Below are 9820 nucleotides of genomic sequence, written 5' to 3' on the forward strand. Positions count from 1 at the left end.
ATTAATTCCCCATCTATGCAATCTCTACAGTTTAAGCCTTCCTTTGTTTTGCCCTTTTTCCTTCCCTTCTAGAATACCTGTGTGTATTCTAGCCCAGGTGTCAGACCATTCTATGTTTTGTCAGTTACTTGTCTGCTCAGCTGGCGAGGTGTTTGTTTGGCTGGTGTCTCTATAAAATCCATTAATTACTTACCTGGAGAAGTCTTCAAGTTGCCCACTATTTACAATAAGTCATTAGACTGCACTCACTGACACAGAAAAAAAGATTACATCGAACCAAAGATCCACAAAACATGGTATGATGCCTCCACCCATTTATGTGTCCCTCCCCAGGCATGGAGATTAGACTTATGACTACTGCAAGGGTATCTGTAGACCAGGTTCTGGAATTCATATCACCAGGGGCATGCCTCGACTTCCACACATACGCTAGATTAGTGGGATGCTAAGGTCAAGAAAAAAGTCACAATATCAACTTCATATTCAGTCAGGCACTCATGGCAGGGGGAAAAACCTGTTTACAATTCAGTACTTTTCCATCCCAACAGCTGCATAGCTAGTGGTCAGACATATGCATAAAACCAACTGGGCCAGCTGATGCTTATTCAGGAGTAGGTTTACCCTCTATGTAAGTAATACGTATGTACATTCAGCATTATGAGTTCAACGGGCATCTGCATTCTCTTATGCAGGGTGGTATTTCCAAAAGTAACACATGAGGCAAAAGCTGCTTCCGCTCATCCATTCCTGTGCAGGTGTGGTTACTCTAAGATGTCAAAAAGGTTTTTACTTATTTTATTCGAGAGAAAAATGATGTCTCTATCATCAACATGTGTTTGAAAGAGTGTGTTTTCAACTGGTTCTTATGTAAGTCAACAATTTGCAAATTCTTTTTGTACCGTCAGTCCTTATGTTTGAAACTGGGTCCTATGTAAAGCGCTCTGACACCTTCGGGTAAAGTTCGCGCTATATAAAATCGCATAAATAAATAAATAAATAAATAAATAAAACTAAGTCACCAATGAGTCTAAGGATTTTCAGGAAATCAAGGAAAGCCACTATAATTTCTTGATGTTGCAGGTTGGGCAGAGGATTGTTCCTTGTAGTGACAACAGACCTGGAGAAGGACTGTCTGATTGCCCAATTGTCAAATTGAGAGTATTTAAACACCAAAATGCTGAAAAGTTTGGAGTTAACGCTCCATGACAGACACCTCCATCCTGGGAGAAAAAAATCAAATGGCTATACCGCCACATTGTTTGTTACCTTCACCATGAATTCCCTTCGGTCTTCCATCATAGATCCAGCATAGTAACAGTGACCATCAAAGCGACTGATGCAAGAAAAGAAAGATCCTTGTCCTTTCAACCTCCTTTATCTGGACTGGCCATGAACATAATAGGTAAACCAGAAATATCCAATGTCACTACACAAATGATGAAATAATACCTACAGGTAACATTAGTAGAAAACATCTTCAACAAAAAAACATTATATATCAAACTCAGTTCAATTTGGACTGGGCACTATGCAGTGACATTAAACACCTACTCAACAAGTATGGGACATTTTAATGGCCCTTTAGTGTCTCTCCCTTTTTATAGGTATTGGTGCAAACTCATTCATCTTCAACGTATATGGAAATAATCGCAAGCACAACTGTTCATGCCAAAGTACCAGTCATGGGGCTTGTACTTATAAATGAAGGGCATATAGTCCACACCTACTGATCTTCCAGACACCACCCTTTAGCATGACTGAAATCCACATTGTTATATATTGATCACCTAAACAAACTTCCCGCTGTGATTGTAATTAAATTATCTCCAGAATAAAAGAACTACACTGGCCCCTTCCCTCCAAAATGCAGTTTAAGACGCAATGCAAAGTAATGGGTTCTTTTTCCAAGGCCCCCGGATGAAGCATGAATGAAACAAAACATACATGTCCCTAAAGTAAAAACTGTCAATCAAGAGCTGTATTGATCTATTGATTTTCGGACATTATAAACATCTTGTTTAGCAGAATCCACACTCCTAATTAAAGCATCTGTGAGGTGTTAAATAACCTGTAACACGTTCAATAGTATACTAGTTTAGCAGACATGTATCCCTTATTGACAAAGGCTCTGGGGAGCAGGAGTCTCTGTGGTTGCAGATACCTTCCTTTAAAACCGACCTTTGTGACCTGATAATAAAAAACACCCCAGGTTTGCCTATGTACAGAAAAATAACTAAAGACCACTGGGGTTTATGTACGAGGCCCTTGCGCCACTTAAGCGTCACAAAAGTGGTGCAAGGGCTTCTAAATCTGCCCCCACTACCTCCAATGATGAATTGCCTTGTTGCTGAAAATGCAAATACATTGGTGGAACCCTGCCGAGGACGACAATCCGATTCTATAATAATGTCTATGACGCTCCGACTCATGCATTGTTGTCCGTTGTCTATGTCTATGTGCGTATCTAGGAGACTGGATTGTCTGCCAGCAGGGACAGTGTTCAGAAGTGGAGGAAGCGCTGAGAGCTGAGAGCTGGGCGCTGGGCAGCGGTGAGGCAGGCTGAAGTGTGACAGACTTCACCTGCTGTGCTCAGATCCCTTATCTTGCTGCTGCCTCCTTATTCCTGCCCTCACCTTGATCGCCCGGGAGGGGCCGAGGCCACAGCATGAAGGTGACCGTTGATTTCCAGGAGTGCTTGAAGGACTCTCCCCGTTTCAGAGCCGCTTTGAAGGACGCTGAAGGTGATATGACTGGACTGGAAGTTAAACTTGATAAGCTTGTTCAGTTATGTAGTGGCATGATTGATGCAGGCACGGCCTTTTGTGCTGCCAACACGCAATTTATGAATGGCATGCGGGACCTGGCACAGTATTCAAGCCAGGATGTGGTGATTGAGTCTAACTTGACGAAGTTTTCAGACTGCCTCCAAGAAATGATCAATTATCACACAATCCTGTTTGACGAAGCTCAGAGATCCATTAAAGCACAGCTCCAGGTATTTATTAAGGACGATCTTCAAAAATTCAAAGATGCAAAGAAGCAGTTTGATAAGGTCAGTAAAGAAAAAGAAAACGCTCTAGTTCAACATGCCCAAGTTCAAAGAACAAAACCGCACGAGGTGCAGGAGGCAACAAACATCTTGATCGCAAAAAGAAAATGCTTCCAGCACATAGCTTTGGACAACGTCCTGCAAATCAATGTTCTTCAGTCAAAGCGGAGGTCTGAAATTTTAAAATCGATGTTATCCTTCATGAAGGCACATCTAGGCTTCTTCCACCAGGGCTACGATCTCTTCAGTGAACTTGAACCGCACATGAAAGAGCTTGATTCCCAGTTGGATCGGCTTGCTGTGGATGCAGCAAAGCAGAAGACGGACATGGAACAAAAACACTCCACTATTCAACAACATGATTTCACCAACGATGATTTCGGACTTGAATACTATGTTGATACTGCTAATGGCATTGTAATGGAAGGATATCTCTTTAAAAGGGCCACTAATGCCTTTAAAACTTGGAACAGGTGCTGGTTCTCAATACAAAACAACCAACTAGTATATCAGAAAAAAATGAAGGATAACCCCACAGTGGTTGTCGAAGATTTAAGGCTCTGCACAGTTAAACACTTTGAAGACATAGAAAGACGTTTCTGCTTTGAAGTAGTCACACCAACAAAGAGCCGCATGCTACAGGCTGACTCCGAAAAGCTGCGACAGGCATGGATTAAAGCTGTCCAAACCGGCATTGCTGCAGCATATAGAGAAAAGAGTGATGAGACGGAGAAGCTGGATAAGAAATCTCCATCTTCCACAGAAAGTCTGGACTCTGGCAGCAAGGTGGAAGAAAAATTAGTTCAAGGTGAAAGCACCTTACAGCGGATTCAGTGTATCGCTGGAAACTCTGTCTGCTGCGATTGTGGTCTGGCGGATCCGCAATGGGCCAGCATCAACCTTGGAATCATCCTGTGCATTGAGTGCTCTGAGATACACAGGAGTCTTGGTGTACACATTTCAAAAGTAAGGTCATTAACGTTAGATACATGGGAGCCTGAATTACTAAAGCTGATGTGTGAACTGGGAAATCAAGTTATTAATAGAATATATGAAGCTCAATTGAAAACCCTTGGAGTAAAGAAGCCAGACAATGAAAGTCCAAGAGTGGAAAAGGAGGCATATATCAGAGCAAAGTACGTGGAAAAGAGGTTTGTGAACCAGGACTGCGTTGCTTCACACCCTCCTGGTGGACAGAAAAGGCCTTATTCCCAGTGCAAGAACGAAGACCTCAGTAGTTCTGAGAAGTCCCTGGCATCACAGGATCACTTTTCAACATCTTCCAGAAGTTCAGTGAAAAGCAATGACAGTGTAATCCACTTCAGTACAGAAGGCATTCGAGAATTTCTTGCCTCTATTGTATCCTCAAACAGTTTGCATAAACCAGTCCTAGAAGTCAAGAAGCGAGATTCTTTAGTATTTCTGGATTCGAAAACGTTTCATCCAGGGCTGCACCTCTATCGAGCTGCGTATGAGAAAAGCCTTCCTGATATGGCAGAAGCATTGGCACATGGAGCAGATGTTAACTGGGTGAATGAAGAGGAAAACAACGCAACACCCCTCATTCAGGCTGTGCTTGGGGGTTCTTTGGTCACCTGTGAGTTCCTGCTGCAGAATGGTGCCAATGTTAATCACATGGACCTGTATGGCAGAGGACCCCTGCATCATGCTACTGTTTTAGGGCACACTGGGCAAGTCTGCTTATTTCTGAAACGTGGGGCAAATCAGCACACCAAAGATGAAGAAGGAAAATGCCCATTGACTGTTGCACTTGAAGCGACAAATGCTGATATTGTAACACTGTTGCGAGTGGCAAGAATGAATGAGGAGATGCAGGAATCTGAAGGACTATATGGACAGCCAGGTGACGAGACCTACCAGGAGGTATTCCGTGATTTTTCACACATGGCATCCAATAATCCTGAGAAATTAAACCGTTTCCAGCCGTCCGATACACCAAAGTCTTCAAAGATGTGGTAGAGAAAAGTTCACCCTTGTCCTCACCCACACCAGGTGCTGTCGGAGTAAAGTGCCTGGTCCCTGGCTCTTTACCTGATTTGGGAACACTAGTTTAAGTACCGAACAGTCTGGAACCTCCTACAGCATTTGATTGACACAATGAATATAGGGTCCTTTATATGCGGAAAGACACCACAGTGCACCAGAAATATGGATACCTCAGCAGCCAGTCTAGCAAAGTACTCTTTGGTTTAAATGTATCAACTTACCACATGTTCCTACTGTCCATGTATTTCACCTTGTGGTACCTCGGCGGAAGGATACACAGATTTGAAGGCTTCTCATTGTAAATCCTAAGTGAAGCAGATGCCATGCTATGTAGTATATGTCAATTCTGGCGTCTGTTTTCCATGTAAAACACACACCAGTACATGTTCTAAAATTGTTTATACTGTTATTCTAGACGGCAGCTTTTGAATATCTAATTGTAGTTTTCATGTCCTAGTCAACAAAGACTAGCTTGCCATTTCAATTTCTTAGCTTCAATAATAGAGATATCAGTTTTAAAAGATACATTTGGCACATGGTTAAATGGGCACCATGTAACATTGTCATTTATGAATTTATTTACCCATTTTTTTAAATTCTTTAATATTGTGAACGGTATGCAAAGTACGAGGTTTTCAGAATCCTTGCTAGCACCTTACTTGGATATAATGAATGTAATTCTTGGAACTAAATCAAGAAATTGCTAGGTGCATGTGTATCCAAATAGTGCAAATTCAATTGAGTCACTTATCAGGTGCACATAAGTTCTAGTTCATCCGTACAGTGCTCACACAGAGGGATTATTGTAACGTACTCGATTTTTCCAAAAACATTGCACTCCATGCACCTTCTCTTGAAGCATCTCCAGTAGCAACAGCCTTCCTTTGTACCCATGTCATTTTGTTCGCCCATTAAATGCAAGTCAAGTCTTACACAAAAAAAATGTAAATAAATTAGAACAGAATTTTACCATTTTCAAAAAGGTATAGCAATGTTCTTCCAACTTGAAGGGAAATGTTATGCAAACAAATGTATGTACATAGTTTACTTCTTGAAGAGACCGAAATAAATAAAAACCTTTTGTTTTGAAACAGTAATTTCCCAAAATAATATTAATTTATTAAGTTCAAACTGGTAATTATGAGCCTTTAAGTGGTATACGATTTGCAAAGACTGGCGAGTTTCGTGTTGATTTCTACACTTTTAAAGCACTTAGGCATAGTTAATTTGCTGCATGAATTTGGGGGTGGTCAATATGCCCCTCATTTACAAGAAAATGATGCAGCGTCGTGCCGCAAGCCATTTTGCTGCGCAGAGCTGCATAGTTTTCAAAGCTTATGGATGAATTGTGTTGACAACAATGCAATGCATGTGTGTGCTTTCCCCTACGCTGGCACACAATTGGCTGCCATTCGCCAGCGCAGGCACCCTTGAGTCATTTTTCAGAGATGCCTGCATTGTGGGGATGATTGTTTTTGTACAGGAAGCCCAAAAACAATCAGTGATGACATTTCCTCTTTCTATGCATGCTGTAGAATACAGCATGCATAGAAAGAGAATAGAATGAGGAGAAATAAAAGTATTCCTCCTCTTGCACCACTCCTACCCCTTCCCTAGTGAGGCATAGGATTCTGACGCATTGCCAGCTTTTCAAAATTGTAAATCTAGGAATGTGTCAAGTTGCATGGATGTTGCGTGGAAACATCCACAACAACACCCATGGATTGCCCCTTTCATCCGGAGTAATATGTGAAAGGAACTCATATTTACAAGGTCATGAAAAATCACACTGGGTAACTTTACGTGGCTGGTATATATGGGCAGGCACACTGTGCCACCGGTATGTTAACCCTTTAAGTGCTGCCGTCGGCCAACGGTCGTCACGAGCACTACCTCCCCAGTGCTGCGTGCGACCGTTGGACGTCCATTCAGCACTGGATAATGGACAGCGCAGCACTGGGGAGGTATATTTACGAAGCTCCTAAGGTGTTAAAAAAAGTGATGCACCAGTGGCGCAATGGCCTTGTAAATGAGGTCCTATATTTGCAGTGTGTTGTGTACTCTTGTGGATTCTACATTGAAATGTTAATCATGTGTCTTCCCTTTTAGGAAAGAAAGCTTTGCAAGTAAAGAATATGCGTCACAGTTTTATTTAAAACAAAATGTATCTGAAGAACCTATGATCAAGCCAAATGTGGAATTCAGAATGCATCCACTCACACAAAAAACCCTAATGCCACAAACACCTTTGTGCACATGTACATGTAAGATCAAGCGCCGTGTACACGGTGGCCAAGCTAAATGGGCACCACAGGTTGAATGCAGGAAGGATACAAGGGGCCTCATTTATGAAAAGTGACGCATCGCTGCGTGAAAACAGCGATGCGTCACTTTTCAATGCGCCCTCCTTGCGAGACCAATGATGCGTCATATTTACACTATGACGCATCATGGCGCAAGGAGTTACAGATACGTCAGTATTTCTGACGAATCTGTAAGCGCAAAAGTCAGGCATTGCTGGAATGTGTCACAAAAGTGACGCAACTCCAGCAATGCGTCCTTTCACATGGGGAAAACCCCATGTGAAAGGGCTTGCGTCAGTCTTACGCCTGCTGTGAGGCAGGCGCAAGATTTTGATGCAACAGTGTCCTAAAAGTGACGCAGTGAAATCTCATAGATTTCACTGCGTCACTATTACGAGGCTTTTTACGGGGGAACGCCCCCTCTGCATACATTATACCTGACGCAGGTATAATGTAGCGCAGGGGTTTACAAAGTGACGCATCTGCTTAGATGCGTCACTTTGTAAATAGTGCGCAACAGGAGGCATGTTTTACGCCGCCGATGCGTCACAAAAAGTGACGCATCGGAAGCGCAAAACTGACGCAAGGCCTCATAAATGATGCCCAAGGATTTTTTAGCACTCACTCCAGGAAACATAGGGCCTCATTTATAAGCCCATTGTGGTGCCGGTGCATCACTATTTTAGAAGCACGAGTGGTGCAGAGTGCCTGCCAATATTTACAAGACTGCATAAAGTCACCCTGCATGTCTTTTCATGTCCTTGTAAATATGAGACCATTTTACTCATTACTCTGAGTGAAAAGGGCAGTCCTTGGGTGCTGCTGCGGGTGTTCCCAACCAACATCATGGAACTTGACACATTTACAAATTTACAAAATGTCGTAAACCTGGGAATGCTTCAGAATCCTACGACTCTCCAGGGGCAGTGCAGAAGTGGCACAAAGAGAAGAAATACTTTTGTTTCTCCTCATTTGTTGTTCTTTCTATGTGTGGTGCATTCTGCAGCCTACATAGAGGACCAACCCGCCTTTAGTGATTTTTTATATGCAGGGAGGTGTCCCTTCTTGCACATAAACAATCATCCCTGCAACACAGGCACCCTTACACCATGGTGTCAGGGTGTCTAAGTTGGTGTACGGCTGCTATTTGTGCACCAGCGCAAGGCAGGACAGGAATGTGCCGCATCTTGTAGATACAATGCATTCCTGCCCTTTTATTTTGACTCACGACAGCACTGCAGGAATACTTGCTATGCTGCTGTGCATCAACATTTTGTAAATGAGGCCCTAAGGGAAGTTTTTGAGCTAATGCCCCCCACTTATACCGGAAAAATGCATCCTTCCTTCTATCAGTAATTTGGCTCCACCACCTAGAGGCTCCATTCTTCTAGTGCCATTTTATGAAAGCACTGGCCCTGTCAACATAAAGAAAATGCAGGAACTGGTCAGAGGGAGGAAGTACAATCTTCCTGATGGCAGGGAACAATAAGAATGCTGAACTGTGAACATCAAAAGACATTATTCCCATTACCAGTGTGTTGCTCTAATACTCAGCAGTTCTTCCTAAATTTAGCAATATTAGAACTGATAAAAAGCACAAACATCGTTCAGTGGTGCAAGGGGTAACCATGGTCCCTATTCTACCTCTCGCACCCTTATGGTTATCTCTTCCTCTCACAGCAATGACAGCATAAAAACGTAGAAAAATTCATTGACTGACTTGATATTTCCTTGCCACAGTGTTTGATGAATGAATGAAAGTAGTAAGGACGCAAGTTCTGCCACTGCTGGTAGGATTTGAACCACTTTCGAGTTCTGAGAGTTCTAGCTGCCTTTCTTAGCGTGCCTGTCTCCTACAGTTTTTTCACCTCTCCTTGAATATTTGGAGGTTAAAACCCCTGCAGTGGAAGCCTCTGTGGTTAAAATCAAGAAAGACTACGGGGTTAAACGGAGAAGAGAGAGGTATGACGAAGGCTGAGTGTCCTTGAAAGTGTGAATGGATGCACCAATGAGGGGGGGAGGTATGTATGTCTTGTGATATTGGCGGGAATGTATGCATATTTGATAGTGAGGGGTATTTGTGTGCAAGGCACATTTATTTGTGTATTTGGCAGTGCTTGAAATAGGCTGAGCTTGTGTTACTGATGGGAGTGGAGTGTGTGCATATGTCAGTATTTATTTATTCGCGTTTGTGTGTTGAGAACACACGATAGAGAGGGGTGTGCTCATTTGGCAGTACTCGTGGAATTCACATGTGTTGAAAAGCAAGGGGACATTGAGAAGCTGAAGAACATGCAATTGACCCGCAAGAGTAGTTTGTAAAGTGTTGCAAAGTGAAACTCATAGACGGGTCAAGTTCCGCACTTCTTCTTTTATTAGATAAATACAGGATAACAGCGGCACCGATACACACAGCAACCTCCTCCCTTCTCCTCCAGCCAGCTTCTCTCCCTTCTACATT

General features: G+C 42.7%; 1 pseudogene; it reads left to right on the forward strand.

Annotated features, from left to right (window-relative positions):
- Window positions 1-2665: 2665 nt before the first annotated feature.
- Window positions 2666-5029, forward strand: LOC144828158 (arf-GAP with coiled-coil, ANK repeat and PH domain-containing protein 2 pseudogene; annotated as a pseudogene).
- The last annotated feature ends 4791 nt before the right edge of the window (window positions 5030-9820 follow it).

Source organism: Lissotriton helveticus, chromosome 4_1, assembly GCF_964261635.1.
Source record: "Lissotriton helveticus chromosome 4_1, aLisHel1.1, whole genome shotgun sequence".
Classification (NCBI taxonomy): domain Eukaryota; kingdom Metazoa; phylum Chordata; class Amphibia; order Caudata; family Salamandridae; genus Lissotriton; species Lissotriton helveticus.